This window comes from Centrocercus urophasianus, unplaced genomic scaffold (assembly GCF_019232065.1).
Source record: "Centrocercus urophasianus isolate 14NV4802_14NV808 unplaced genomic scaffold, USGS_Curo_1.0 seq_37, whole genome shotgun sequence".
Lineage (NCBI taxonomy): Eukaryota > Metazoa > Chordata > Aves > Galliformes > Phasianidae > Centrocercus > Centrocercus urophasianus.
Window position 1 is genome coordinate 2,849,026 of NW_024884944.1, and position 15,412 is coordinate 2,864,437.

General features: G+C 46.8%; 1 long non-coding RNA gene across 1 annotated transcript; it reads left to right on the forward strand.

Annotated features, from left to right (window-relative positions):
• Positions 1 to 3,381: 3,381 nt before the first annotated feature.
• On the forward strand, positions 3,382 to 15,388 carry LOC122167433. The gene is made up of 7 exons (XR_006171032.1): positions 3,382 to 3,562; positions 3,650 to 3,841; positions 6,813 to 6,966; positions 7,682 to 7,738; positions 9,042 to 9,201; positions 13,803 to 14,111; positions 15,021 to 15,388. It is a non-coding gene; the product is annotated as an uncharacterized LOC122167433 (long non-coding RNA).
• The last annotated feature ends 24 nt before the right edge of the window (positions 15,389 to 15,412 follow it).

Sequence of the window (15,412 nt, forward strand, 5' to 3'; positions counted from 1 at the left end):
TTCGAGCTGCAATGTGAAGTTGAAAGCAGCATTTTGTCTGTGGAATTTAAAAACCACGTGGGTTCGTATGCAGCCCAGGGCAATGTGAAACGTCACCCTTGTAGACCTTGCACTGAAAATGCTTAGGGTCAGGAAAAACTCGTTTCATATTTGTCGAAGGCACGTGAAGGGGCTCGGCTTGCTGTGGTCTCACACTGGTTTCCCTGCCCTTGGCTCCATCCAGCTTCACGTGCAGTGATGGCCTTGAGGGGAGCAACTGGGGGTAGGGGAGGAGGAGGTTGTGCTCCTTCTGAGCTCCTCATGGGCTGAGTGCATCCCCGTGCTCCATCCTGGGGCTGTTGGACCTTTCACCTGCTTTCCTCTTGGGAAAATACCCTCAGCTTGGATTGACTCTGGGTATCGTTGGGCTGCTGCTCAGAACCAGTCCAACCGCCCGTTGGATGCAGATGGGTGCAAAGTCAGTTCCCTAAGAATTACAGTTATACGGTTGGGGCTTGGCTGGCAGGGCCACACAGCCACGTGTTTTCCAGAGGTAAAAGTGAACCAAAATGTTTTCCAGAGGACTGTATGGCCCCGGACTGTACAGCCCCATCTGTGCCTGATGGGCTGGAAACTTGGACATGATGTTGACAGCATGTTTGAATTCGTGTCCCATTGTGGTCCATGCAGCTTTGGGATCGGCTCGAGGCAGCATGGTTAGTGTTGGAAAAGGCATTTCACAAAGGCTACCAAGTCTTGTTAGGTGTGACATGTACTCAGGTGTTTTGTAGTTTTGTTCTGGTGAAATGTTTGTATTGAACAGTTCCAAGATATTGTATTCAGTAGAAAACGTCCACTGAGTTCAGCTTTTTCCCTGTAGATCTTCTCCTTTTGAACATCATTTCCGAAGTACTTCGTTATTTACTGTGCTCAGCCCCAGAAAGACGCCATGGGGTAGACCTTTTTAGTACAACCCTGCAAGGCTCAGCCCTGGGCAGCTTGAGCATTTCCACTATGTGCCAGGGTTGTTTTTCCACCAGTGGATCAAAAGAGGTCAGGAGCATCATTGCCTCTTTATGGATGGAGAAACTGAGTCACAGAGGGGCAGCAACCTGCAGAAGAACCAGGAAGTCTGCAGGCATCGTGGTCACAGTGTCACAGCTCTGTGATGTGCTGCTCTGTGGGGCTGTCAATCTGCTCCAGGGTTTGCACAGCTGGCTGCCCCACAACCTGAGTGCTCCCACGATGAAATGAATGGCAGTAGTGAGGTAGTAGTGAGACCTGAGCTTTCTGCTTGCTTCATTTGCGTCCCTTTGCCGTATAATTTGCTTGATGGCTGAGAAACATAATGGGATCCCCTAGTATAAAATTGCTTAGGATGAGATACAGCTCATCTAATTTAACTCTGAGGCTGTGCTAGTCACTCAGTTTGTCTTTATAGCCAAAGGGAAGAAAGAAGCACCTCCAGACAGCAATTCATCTCGTTTGTGTTAAGCATATATGAGATAATGATTACACTGTGGAGGCATGCTGCTCTCTGCCTGAACAGAGGAGGAGCCTGGAAGAATAATTTGGATGAAATCCCTGGCTTTTAGGGGGAGGCGAGTCCTGTCCTGAGGAATAAATGCCTGCAGATGAGCCCAGGTGACATGTTTTAAATGCCAAAACAAGCATTTTTGAAGGATATGGCATGTTTTGATTTGGTTTTTGTGTTCAGACCTGTCATAAGGAGCCGCAGATGTGGGCATGTGTTGTCCTTGGGCTTCCAATGAACACATTTAGGCAGGAATTGATCTTCCGTCTGTCACATCCATGGGGAAGGATTTGCTGCTATTGCTGATTTTTACCAAGAACGGTTCTGACAAGTCCCATCAAGTTCTGCTTCGAGAGTCAATTATCCTGAATGCATCTGGGCTGAGTGGATTTGTGAACAAACTAAGTGGGAAGGAGAGGTGCATATGTGGCCAATGCCGTGCTCAGTATGCAGAGCCCTGCAAGTCAGCGGGGTGGTGGTTGAGGTCAGTCATGAGTTACATGCAAATAAGAATAGTGGTAATATAAGCAAGCAAACAAGCTGAAATAGCTTGGCAAGATCTCTGCTTTTGATGAGAGGGAGAACAAATTGAGTTGTCTTGGTTGTGGCTCTGCCCCAAGCGCTCCTCCTTGCTGCTGTGCAACCTGTCTGCACAAGCAGTGCAGCAAGCACTGTGCTCCAGCTCATCTCCTTTTGGAAATCAGCACTGATGTTCCATGGTACCCCACTTCCAGGCACCTCCCAGGGCAGAGAGGGTCGGAGCACAGCTGCACCTTGCAGCAGGGCAGCCACTGCTGGCATAGGAGCCAGCTGCAGAGCTGGAACTGCACAGCCACATCAGCACTGTGCCCACCAGCATGAGCTGCATCGCAGCAGTAATTGGTGTTTGCATATCGCTTTGCAAAGATGGAGAAATTGCTGAAATGATAAATAGGTTGGCTTCCAGAGCCTCTGCATAGCACACCCTCACAGCTAATTAAGCAGTTAGGAGATTGGCATGAATGTAAAATAAAAGATTGAGTCAGACAGCTTTTTTTTTTTTCAGCTTGGTTGTGACTAGACAGCCTTATTCCTTCTCAAGTGTATTGATGAGCTGTGAAACCAACTGGGTTTAGAGATCTGTTGGTAGAGGAACGTGCAGCGTTTTGCCATCTCCATTCCAGGGGGCATCTTAAAAGCCATCTCTCTTAATGTGAGAGCTGCTTGGTGATGAGATTTACAGTGCTTAGCGCCAGCGTGGTAATTTCACTTTAGAAGTTCTCATTCTTCTTGATGATGATGGGATTTTATATTTGGAAATGTGCATAACTTAGTTACTGAGTTGGGGTTTCTTTGGCCACTCTCCATGTGCTTTTTAGCTGGCAATAGTAAACTTGGTCTTTGTCTGCTCTGTAATTCTTTTAAATTGTAGTGCAGTTTGGGCAGCCAGGACAATAGAGACAGATAATGGTGGCTCAAAAAGTTCCAAAACGTATATTTTTCCTCTCTCCTAAGGAAAATGTAATCGTGGCAAATTGAAATACATGAGTTAGTATTTGCTTCCATGGAAGTGAAATCTGGTACTTTGATAGCTGATGTGGATATAATAATACCTCACTTACAGCTATTTCAGGGCCCTGAAAATTTCCTCTTGTTGGAAAAATGAGGCTTTGTAATCATAGCATGTAGAAATGGATGCTGCTGCATCGTTTGAAAATAAATTACTTTTTAATGTAATGTAGATATGTAATGATATATGTAATGTAATGTAATTTGAAGATTAATAACTGAACATCCATTTAGGAAAGCTCTTTGGGCAAAGAACTGTGTTTATTGGGTTGGTACATAAAATCTGAAGTGCGTTCAAATATTCCTGTCTTGCAGATCATCCTGAAGTGCATTATTCAGCTGCTGAAGTGATACTACAAAATGAGTATCATTTCATATTAAAATGCATGCAAAGCTAAAGGGAAGGAAGAATTATGTGCTACATAATAGGAAAAGAAGACTAAAATACAACAGCGAAACAATTGAGAAGGCCTCAGAAAATGGGAAAGGGAAAACAGCATCGTAAGGAGAGGTGGTCGTAATGCAGTGCTGGTCCTGGGTGAGTTGTTTTGTACTCTGCAAAGTAATGTTGTGATTTCTCCTCACCAGAATGATGAGTGGACTGAACCTGCCAAAGGTGACAGAAACTAAAAGCTCAGTGTTTCTGTTTGTGACCCGCTGTGAAGTTGGGTTCTCTAAGGAAGAGACAAAAATGAGCACACTTGCATTGGAATGACAGCACTTTGGTTTTGATCCATCAGAGGAAACTGGCATCACGTCACAGAGCTGTGTCATCCCCAGGTAAGATCCTCACTTACGCCCTTTCCCCCAAATCCACCTCTGCTCCTGAGTCACTGAGCTGTGAAGTTAAACCCAAGCACTGTGGGCTTTCCCTCCAAGCAGGGCTTTGACCCACTGCATTCAGCTTCCTGCTGTGGGTTTCAGGCTGGGTTGCAAGGTTCTGTCTTTCCTACTGAACTCGATGATCTTGAAGGTCTTTTGAACCTGAGTAATTCTGTGATTGGACTTCATGAAACTGGGGTAAAGCAATAGAGTGCATTTGACCCTCATGGTGGGCAGCTTGAAGTTGCTGGAAGTGAAGAGCATGCCTGCTGCTGCTGCTGGGTGCTGCTGGTCAGCATTCTGTCCTGTCTGCCTTCAGACACATCCCTTCTTTGTTACCAGCTGCCACTGACAGATTTTGCTTTTGATTTACACCAACCCCATTACTCAGCAAGAGCAAGCTGTAAATTAGTGCTTGAGAAGTATGAAATGAATGAATGCCTGCTGTTAAAGGAAACCTTCCAGAGCATGTAAAGATCTGCCAGGTACACTGCTCTGGACCCATATGTGATTTGCATGTGCTTCACTTCCTTATGGAGATGAGTCAGAGATAAAAGAGTTTCAGTCCGTTGAGGAACTGAGCATCTGCTTTAAGTAGCTGCACATTCTTGATTTCTCTTGAGAGGGAGATAAGAGGGGCTGTGATCCCTCCTGCAGTACCTTTGGGATGGGGAGTATCAGGAGAACAAAATGAATGCCTGCACTGCAGCAAGCCAACCAGACAGTGACAGAGCGTCCCCAAAGTAGCTGGACTCTGTCCTGCAGCCAGCACTGTCCCCATCCCTTTTGTGTAAAACATTCTTTTGTTTCCTTCAAACCATCCCTAAAGTTCCTTTGTTCATTCTTTGCATCCATTTGAGGTGCTCTCGGCACTGCGCTTCCTGGCACCGTTTCTCTCTGTATGTTTCTAAGCTGTTAAATGCATTTCAGCTGGAGGTTTTGCTCTGTAAATCGTTCTGTCTGTGCAGTGCAATATGGACTGGGCTGTCAGCAGTTATTTAGGGTGTAAAAGCAAGTTTTGAATCTTCAGAACTGCCCACCACATGATCTGATGTTGAAAACCAGAGAGGTGCTGGCTGTGTGCATCGTGTTTCTTGCAACTGAACGCCCAGCTGGGGCACACAGTGCTGTAACCTCACAGCTGCTGTGATCTGTATTCACTGGGCACATTTTCCTGCAGACACATGGTGAGCATGAACATGGATCTTCTTATTTTATGTGCATTTTTCCTTGCTTTTCCCTTAAGAGGAGAGCCTGGCTGCAATACCAGCATAGTAGGCAGCAGAGGGAGCTTTCTCTTTTGGATGTCACATTGCTGGCTGTGATTAATTCCTTTGGTTTTGTGAGGGTGGGGTGTCATAGCATTATAAAGGGTGTTTATGGAGATAATCCACTTATCAGCCCAAGCACACATTCTCTCTCCACCAGAAAACAAATTGCTTCTGTCCTCACCGAGAGAGATTGTAAGGGCTATCCTAAACTAGAGGGACAGGGGAGGACATGGCACGAGGCTGATAACATCAGAAACAAAAGCAGAAGCAGGGGACAAATAAATGAATTTATTAAAGAACAGCTGCAAAATACAAGTGATCTACTTCAGCAACTCATTCATCAAGGGGGTTTGGCCTTGCCTCATTGTAATCTAAATTGAATCTAATTTAGATTCCAGGCAAGGGGTGGGAATCCTTTCCTGAACCAAAACAAGCCTTGCCACCTCCTACCTTTCCATTACTCATTCCTTAATTTGTTTGGGTTTGTTATGTAGGACACTCAGGAAGAATAGCTTAAAGCTGTGTGTGCCTGTGCTGAGTCTGATGTTGTAATCCCTGCTTTGCCGTGCATTGGGCTCACTTTTTGGTGCAGAGATAGCACCCAGGGCTGGCAGCATGCCTCTGCCCAGGGCCCCAGCACCTCAATGTGAACATCTCCCTCTCCTGAGCACTGGCTCTCTTGCTCTGCTGCTTCACGTAGTGTTTGGGAGCCCACTACACACTTGGGATCGAGCAGTTTCTGTTTTTTCTGTCTAAAAATCAGCTCTGCTGGTGCCTACACACATCCAGCCCACCCTAGGGACAGACATTGGCAGGTAGCTTCCTGCAGTTTTGAGATACCCCACTTGCTGACCTACTTTCTGTTCTGGCATTGTGTGTTGATAAACAGCAAAACTCAGCCTCATATCCTGTGTATGTCTGGAAAGACCCAAGGGCAGAACTCCTATCTTCATCTTCATGCTCATCAGTGCTGCATGCCCTATTTCTGTATTGGTAGCCAGCTTGTTCTTGCCAGCCTCCTTGCAGAAAGTGTTACAGGCCATGTGAGAGGTGGGTGATTAACTGCTTAGAGGCAACCAGCTGGCAATGGGAATGAGTGTGGGAATGAGTGTGGGAATGCTGCTTCCTTCCCACTTCCGAGCACTGCACCAAAGATTGAGAACCTCTGTCACACATTGAGAACCTCTATCACACATGAACTGCATTCTAGACTGCTCCAGGGAAGGGCTGGGGAGTTTTGCTCAGGTTGAAGAAGGAAATTCCAGCTGAAGCCAAAATTGGGTTGGCCTCAATAGAGCAGGACACAGGTGGGAAAACGTTTCCTTTTCTGAGATTCCTTGAATGAGTACTGGGGTCTGCTGGGCAAGGCAGGCAGTTCTCCTGATCCAGTAGCTGTGCTCTCTGCTACACCAACCTGCTGTAGTGAAGCCCTGTGCTCTCCTCTTTCTCCCTGAAGGACTCCTGATGCTGCTCAACCCTCTGATACTGTTCAGCATCACTGTACCCTATGAAAACTCCCATCTTATTACATTATGAGCTGAAAGGAATTTGCAGTTTGGTGGCCAGGAATGTTGAAATACTTCCTGAGATAGTGTATAAAGTATATATCTGGGAGATAGCTGCTACTCACAGCAGGGTGTTTGTGTTGTATTTTCCAGGTGTAGTCAGAAGACTTCAGCCTGTCAAGCCCATTTTTTGGCTTTGAGACAGGAACAGCACTCAGGAAAATCTGTCCGCTGCAGGAAACATTCCTACCTGTCAGTCGTAGCCTGTCCTCACAGTCGTGCAGTGGATTCCCAGGGTTGTGTTCAGGTCTGTGCTGTTGTGTGAAATGGATTAAGGTAAGATGCTGCCATCTTCAGCGGGAGCAGCTGCTGGTACTGAAATGTTAGCATGTGGGCATCCATGTGTTCCACGAGCAAGATGGGGAAAAGAAGGGACTGTAAAGCTTTGCCTGGAAAGGGAAACGAGTGAGAAGGTTTTGCTGAGCAAGCTGTGTCCAGGTTTGATCAACAGACCTGTGCATGATCATGGGGCAGCAATGAAGGTATGAATGCAATGAAGGGGTCAGTGGTGGGGCGGAGGCTGTGTAACCTGGTCATGGCAACAGGAAATAGGAAGGCAGGGGCCCTCGCCTCAGCCTGGCTTTAATCTGTGGCCTTCAGCAAAGTGCTTGGCCTCAGTCAGCCCCTGTGCCTCCTGTTGGGGTTGGTCCTCATGGGCTGCAGTGGTTGAGGGACTGATTCGTTGGCAGCACCTCCAGAAATCAGGAGGTGATAGTGAAGGGATACTCTATTCAGCATCAGTTGTGTATGGAGTTTACCCCATGTATCTACATGGTCTTCCAAATTCTCCTTCTATGGACCTTAAAACAATTGGGGTGGAAAATTGGTACATTTTGTGGTATTTTGGGTCAACTCAAATTAGCTGTTGTGTTCTAGATACTTGTTGATAGTTTGCTGTTCATTTTTAAAGTGATTTTAGATTACAGTTCCTCTAAAAGTGCAGTTTTCTTTCTTGCTTTCAGAGAATGAAAGAAGCTGCCCTGACACATCACAGAAAGCACGTTTCTTTCTAAATCAAAGTAAGCTTCCAGCGTTCACTGAGGATGTGTGAAATCCTTATTTCTCCTTCAGAAATAGCTCCGTGCTCGTGTGTGCTGCACTGAAGTGTGTCATCTCTTGGAGAAACAACCCGTGTTGATTCTGGTTGTGCGTTGTTGTTCTTAGATGCTGGGAAAGGGCTCTCACGCCTGTGGTATGTGAGGGAAAAAAACCTATTTATAGAACAAACAGCTCCTTTGTTAGAATATGTCATCTGGTTTATGTCAGGATGGGTGTAGGAGGAGGAAGGACTGTGGTAAAAGCAGTGGGAGTTGCCCTCTGCAGTGTGCAGCCCAAACCCACTGAGCACCTTTCTCTCTGGCACCCAGAGCTGTGCAGGGAGAGCAGTTATGCACTGGAGATGGGAATATAATCCCTACCAGGCAAAGGGGGGGATGTTTAAATGATGCCAACTGGGAACATCTGTCATGGTTGTGCTTTGGAATGCACAGCCTGGTTTTAATGTAATGAAATTTCTGGCATAAAACTTGTGTGTTTTTATAGAAAAAAATATATATATATATTTCTCCCTCAGTGGTTTTTTTCATAGTCTTCTGAAAAATCATGGGCATCCCTTGATGTCTGTGGTATTCATTCAGGTGCATGAAGGTGGTGACCTCTGCGTCCCTCGTTCTGCTGATCCTACCCATAAAAGCCCGTCGAAGGTCTTGAAAATAGAAGATCTTGGCTTTAGAATGAAAACTGTTCTTCCAAAAATGTTTTTAGATTGGAGGTTGTTTACGTTGGAGGTAATAAGTAACTGTTGGAGATGTACTGTGAGCATCCTGGGTGCTTGAATGATCAGAATTGAGGAACTCGGGTACTGTTAGCAGCTGTGTAGTGCCATTGGAATGGGAATGATCACACCACTCCTCACTGGGTCACCTGGGTACCCTTTCACCTCATTCCTACAGGGCTTTTGTGACACTACAGATGGCTTCCAGTACCCCAACTTTTATATAGAGGGACACATACAGTTGCCTGTTTGAGTGGCATACATGAGTATGGTGTTCTCTCCCTGATGCAATCTGCAAGGCTTCTTATGCACAGCCTGTTGTTTTCATTGGGTGATTGTTATCTGGACAGGGATCCTGTGGGGCTGAATCTGTACAGATAGGAAAGAAAGAGACAAAAGGCACAGCAAGTTTCTTGTGTTGATTATTCAAAAGTACACATAGTAATAGCAAGGAAAATGTATTGGAATACCTAAGATAAAACTTGATTCTCTTATAACAGCAAGCTTCTCTCTCATTTATGAGTAATAATGAACACCCTTTTAATAAGGAGTTCTTCCAATAGCAGTGGCCTTCTGGAAGCACGATGCTGGAATGCTGGATTTCTGCTGTGTGAGTGTGATTGGGGAGCATCCACCAACAGCATCCCATGTTCTTGAGTTGGAGGGCTTCACCTCTAGTGCTGGAAGGAAGCTGTCTCTCTTTCCAAAGTAAGTACCATCCAAAAAACTGGGTTTGGTTTCATTAGTATTGAGGGTGGACAAATAATAATGGCACCTTTAGGACCAAGAACACTCTTGGTTTCATCCTCGACGTGGTGCTAGCAGTTGACCCTGATTTTTAGCCTTGGCCAAAACACAGACTTGAGCTGATGACCTAGTTTAAGCTGACCTTGAAAGATGCAACCACAGTGACCTCCAAGCAATTAATTATCTGACTCAGGTAGCTGGCCATCCATGGAACGTGATATAGGGGTGCTTTTGTTCTGCTCTGTTCAAGGACTGCTGCTGGAATTGCATTATTCCCTGTTCCTGCCAGCCTGTCTGATTCCCCAGGTATCTTTAGTTTTTTAAATCACTTTATTTAGCTCAAGTGGCTGATATCTGGCTGGAGTGCACAGATATCTGTGTATGGTATCAGCAGTTACTGATTCATTCTTCTTAGAGCATCTTGTTTATAGCCAACGCCAGTGTTTTTATACAGTCTGTATCTTCTTGATAAAAGTAGTGACTCACTGTAATTGGTCACTGCATGCAATAGAGTCTATTTTTGTGTAGTGCCCTCTCTGTTCAATGCAAAGCACGTGATCTGTGGAGGCACCATGGAGGAGAGAGCAACTGCCCATCTGCTGAGCAGTGAGAGGGGCTGAGGGCAGACAGGGCTGCAGGTGAGCTGCAGGCAGGGCAGAATGACAGAGCAAATTGAGGGACGTGTAGGAGGCGCAGGGGTTGGCAGGGCAAAGAGGACAGCAAGAGGTGAAACAGGAGGAGTGAGGGCAAGGTGAGTGTGTGCATGGAGTTGGTGGTGCTGCATTCCAAGCTTAGGTCTGGGGAGGACTTTCTGCATCCCTCTTGCTTTTACTGCGTCGCAGAAATCTGATGTCTTCATTAAGCATCACTTATGTCCTTTATGGCCAAATGCTTTTAGCCTTGGCAGGCACCGAACAAAGCTGGTCTATTTGTAGGGATTTTATGGTTTTGCTGTATCAGGAACTTCAGGTCTTTGGGGTGAAAGGGCCCTGGTCAGCCTCGCACACAAAAGGTTAAGTATTGCATTCTGCCTGACAGCCACCGCATGCAGCTTTGACGTAGGTTTATTTTTCATCTCAGAGAAGTGAAGTACTTCTGAAGAACTTCTCACTAACTAGCGAAGGGCGTAAGCCAGGGTCTCTACGTGTACTCTATTTGTAGATAAGCTAAAGGAAGTTTGCAGAGGTGAGATAGTGCGGGATTGCCCAGCTTGTTGGTAGAATACTAAGAAGAATCCAGGCCAGAAATGGAACATCACAGGTTTATGGGGTCCATTCTTTTTGTACAACTCATGGCTCTTCTACAGTAAGTTTTGTTCTCAGTTGATTTTTAATTATTGACCAGCTGGGACCCTGGACAGCCGTGAGGACAGAAAGCCAGAAAGGCTCGTCCGCTGAGCAAAGTGTCGTGCGTGCAAAGTGATGGGGACTCACTGAGGTGAACAGTTAACAGCAAACACATCAGAGCAGAGCACAGGAGCCCACGAACGCAGTAAGTCTCCAGCTCTTAAGAAGCGCATTGCCGCCCTGTGCAGGGAGGAGCCGGGCTCTGCCTGAGCGCTCCGTAACGCAGAGAGAACAGCGCCCTCTGGCGGCCGTCAGCGGCACTGCAAACCCCGCCGAGCTGCGCGTAACCTCTCCTTTCCTACACAGAATTTGGATAGAAACCAGTGACTGCTCTTTTTTTTTTTTTAATGCTCGTTTCTTTGTACGAAGTTAATAGAACGACTAAAACGCAGCGAGCTGTAGCAGAATACCTAGCCAGGAGAAGGTGCTTGCTTGGGTGTTGAAGTTCCCTTTGAAAAAGATAGCTTTGAAAGCAAAAGAGACTTTTTACAGATTCAGAGCTCTGTGAAACTTGCATCACTTTACCCAGCAACTTTGAATTGGACCAAGAAGGCGTTTCTCACTGTCAAAAGCCCTTTCAGATTTGTCATATTGAAGCTGGGAAAACTCTTTTTCCTTTTTTTACATGTGATGTCTGATATACTACAAATGTGCTTGTTCGTTTAGCTGAAAGATGATGACAGTTGTGCTACTGGAAGAGAGAGCTGCAAACACGCAGATGGAAGGTACAGGACAAGGCCAAAAAGTGAGAAAGTTTCTTTTTCAGACTGGGAGACACAGCAGTGCAAGATAGTGAATATATGCAGCCACACATGTGCTGTGTTCCTGAATCCTTTGTATTCCTTGGTCAACAGAACAAATCACATTTGAGAAGCAGCATTCTAGGGGACTTGAAAAGGAGTTAATGGTGTGTTTTCCTTGTTTAATGCCAGCTGTGGGGAGGTTCAGCCTTACCCTTTAAGGAAGAAAACTGCAGTGGTTTTCAATTCAATTCAGCCAAGGTAAGATGGTAACACTTGGTGCACCAGGTTTTATTTTACAGAAGAAGAGTCATTGCAAGGTGCTAAAATAATTGATGCAGCGGTGTATTTCAGTAGCAGTAAGAGTTTTAAGAGTACGAGAAATTAAATGAGCAAATGTGAATGACTGCGTGTGGCAATCCGCTGCTAATGGATTTCCATCCACTGCTGAAATGAATGGGCTGAGGAGAGGCCTAAAAGCAAATCTGTGAAAGTGCCACCTTGTTAAATTGCAGATTGGTAAAACAGCACTTCAGTTACAGCACGCAAAGGCTTGCCTACATGCTTATACACTGCTTGATCTTCTTGGTGCTGAGGCTCAGAAAACAGTATCTCAAAAGGACCTGCAGTGGCACCAGGGCTTAACTGACCACAAAATGGTAGCAGTGTGGAGGAATGAATCTCAGTGCCAATTTCTCAAACATGGGGCAGTTTTTAACCCAGCCTTCACAGCACACCTGCTGCTTAAAGGAATCTAAGTACACAGGCTGTGTGTGTGCACAGGCCTGGGCTTATTTAGTGCTCTTCTGTGTTGGAGGAAGTATTTATCTGAGAGAGCACCGCTATGAAAGGCACTGAGGGCTCACAGATGGCTGGCCTGAGCCTTCTTGTTCAGATCTCCCTCTTTGTAGATCTGAAAGGAAAAGAATTCTAAGAACTAAGGAGGCATATTGAGCAGACTGTTTTCTCTGGGAGGTAAGGATGGCATAGGGATGCTTTGTGTGTTGTCATTGAAAACAGAAAGGGAGAGCAGTTGGAGTTAAGAGGTCAGAATATCACCCATCCAGAGGCCTTGAAGGTCTCTTCTTCAGCCACGAGCAGAGCTAGTTGAAACTCTGGGAGCAGTAGTAAAGTGAGAACATGCACAGTCTGTTGTTGCACTGCTTTGGCTGCTTTGAGGCTGGGATGGCAAGGAGAAATTGGTGCCAGCAGTGGGTCTGTGTTGGCTCCTGATGGACAGGAAAGGGGCAAGGAACAAGCTTTGCTGATGTTTAGCTGCACAGCGAAGAGGACAGTTGTGTTGAAGTGAGCTGGCATGATTATTGCAATGACAGAGGAACTGCTGAGATGGGGCTGAGATGAGGCCAGAGGTGCAGGTTCTGTGCTCCCTCTCCCATAGCCTGGCTCAGAGACCAGAAGATTGAGGGATTAATGGGGGTGGGGGTGCTGAATTTATTTTTTATCTCCTCGTCCTGTTGTGCCTGTGCAGAAGTACCAGCCTTTTTTTTCCCCCTTTTTTCTTTTCTTTTTGCTGGTGAAGCATTAACTGGGTGGGTTGCCATAGCAACCCCTGCATGATAAGTTGGGCTGCTTCTTGCAGCTCTCAAGATTTCTCAACATTCATTCCCCTTCACCACGTCCCCTGAAGTGCTAAAATGGCCGAGGGCTTTGTGGCACTGAACATCCTTCGCCCTATGGGCTGTGCCTCTGCTCCAGCCTGCTCCCTGCAGGCATCAGAGCAAGGAGGAGAGGCTGTGCATCCTTAGAGTGGGTGGGTTATGAAGAATATGTGCTCTCCATCTCTCACACAGCAAAGAAGCTTTCGGTATGATGTCTCGTTTATCTGCAAGGTTTTCTGAAGGGGTCTGGGCAGCATTTATCATCTGTTCAAAACAGGCACGTGGAGATGTTGGAGTGGTTCCCAGCCAAGCCCAGCTCAGAGCAAGAATTAAAGGATCTCACCCTTTCACTCTGAAAACACACAGCATACCCAAATAGTCAGGGAACACGTTCCAGACCAAGAGCATGCACTGCAAATCATCTTTGCCCCATCTCTGCAGGCATTCAAGGCCAGGCTGGATGTGGCTCTGGGCAGCCTGGTCTGGTGGTTGGCGACCCTGCACGTAGCAGGGGGTTGAAACTGGATGAGCACTGTGCTGCTTTTCATCCCAGGCCATTCTGTGAAAATGCTTTGTCTGTAGTGCATGTCGAAGTGTGTTCTAGAGGGGGAGAGGATGTGATGTCTGCTTGCTTCTCTGCCCTGTGCCTTATCATGTTACAGTCCACCAAAACCCAAGCCCGGTTTCACCAGCGATTTTCTTCACCCCTGGGCCACATTCCCCATTTTTAAATAATAATTAGAACTCCAGTCTGACCAGGATGAGTACTGTGTGCAGTGCTTCAGGTTGGCACATAAATGATCCTGAGGGAAAACTCATTACTGCTGAAGGATGTTTGTTTGTTACTGTCATTTCAGTTCGTTGTCAGATGACTTCTGGAGTGCCTGGGGTTAAAGGAGAAGAGGAAGAGCACCAAGACACCTGAGCGAGACTGTGATGAGGATGAAGGGTCAATTAGTGGCTGTTGAGCAAATCATAGAGCTGCTGCATCCTTGTAATCCTATAGACTTGGACCCTCTCTGCCAATCCTGGCAGTGCTCTCCGGAATAGATGTAAGTAGAGCAGCACAGCACAGTGCAGCTCTGCTGATCCGTGTCCTGCAGCTCCTGGCAGTGCACCTGGCTGCCCAGGAACAGATGTGATTTCCACTGCACTTCATGAAACAGGTGCTTGTCAAATGAGATGGCTGTGAACATTGTTCAGTGCTTCCTGTGGCTATAAAAATACCCTTCACCAGCACTCAGGCTGGATTGTTCCGGAAAAGCTAGGAGCAAATCCTGTAGCTAAGCCTGCCTTTCCTTTTGTTGAGTTATGGAAACAGTGAGGGGCAATGGGAGATGAGCATGTGACTTTATGTATTATCATCTCTGGGTATTGGGGGTGCTATTTTTGCTTCCTTCAGGGAAAAGTTAAATATTCTGATTCAGACATTCATGACGGATGGCTTTTAAGGGAGAAAGTGGAAGGGTATTGCTGACATCTGGTCTCTGCTCCTGGCTCCTGGAGATGTATAGGTGTTTTCTTTGGGAAGTTTGATGGTAGCATGGTGGATAAAGCTGGAGAACCCCACGGGCAGAGGAGATAGAAGCTGCCATGGCTTTGGTCAGCCACTGCTGCGATATTTCAGGGCTGCAAAGGTTTCAGGGGTCACAGCCTCTGCTACAAACAGTTGAATGATTTTTAGGAAGGGCATTCACTGTCTTTGTTCTATGCCTGCTTTGCTTATGCAGTGTAGGGACCAGATTGCATGCGTGTGCCCTCAGGACCAAGCTGTAGTGCTGGGAAGGTCCAGATTCAGCAGTGTAGTGCCCTGCTGAGGAGGCCACGTCCAGCCAGAGGGCTGAATCCGATGCTTTCAGATGGCTGCTGTTTTCTGTTGGGTGGTTCTCATCTGTCCAACACGCTGGGTTTTGGCACAGGGAGTTGCTCCCATGTCATTGTCTGACGGAATTGGCCAGGTTTCATTCAATAGATTGCGCTGTGCATTGAGCTGCCATCAGCACAGATGCTTTGTGAAGAGGGAGCCCATTTAACGAGCGCTTCGTTTCTCCCTCTCTGCCCACTGTGACCTTCAGAGTTGGAGCCTTTCTGGGTGCTGTGGCTCCAGTCCAAGCAGAGAAAGCCCAGCCTGCTGCTGGCACTGAGCTCCTGGGAGTCGGACTGGAACACGAGGAGAGGATTTCCCAGTATTTCCAGACGTGACCTTCAGAGCCATACAGATGCTAGTATTAAACTCATTACAGGCGAAGCCCTCCCGGTGACCTCGCACGGATAACTCTCCCCCTGCTCTTTATCTGGCTTTATTTCCGAGACAGATAAACGATGCTAACAACCCCTCTCCAGCCAAAAGGGAAAAAGAGCACGGCCCCCTCCCCTGACTCCAACAGAACCCAGCAAGGAAACCTCGAGCTGCATCTCCACAACCGGGAGGAGCCCCGCGTTGGGGTTGGGGCCGGCGGTGAGGGAG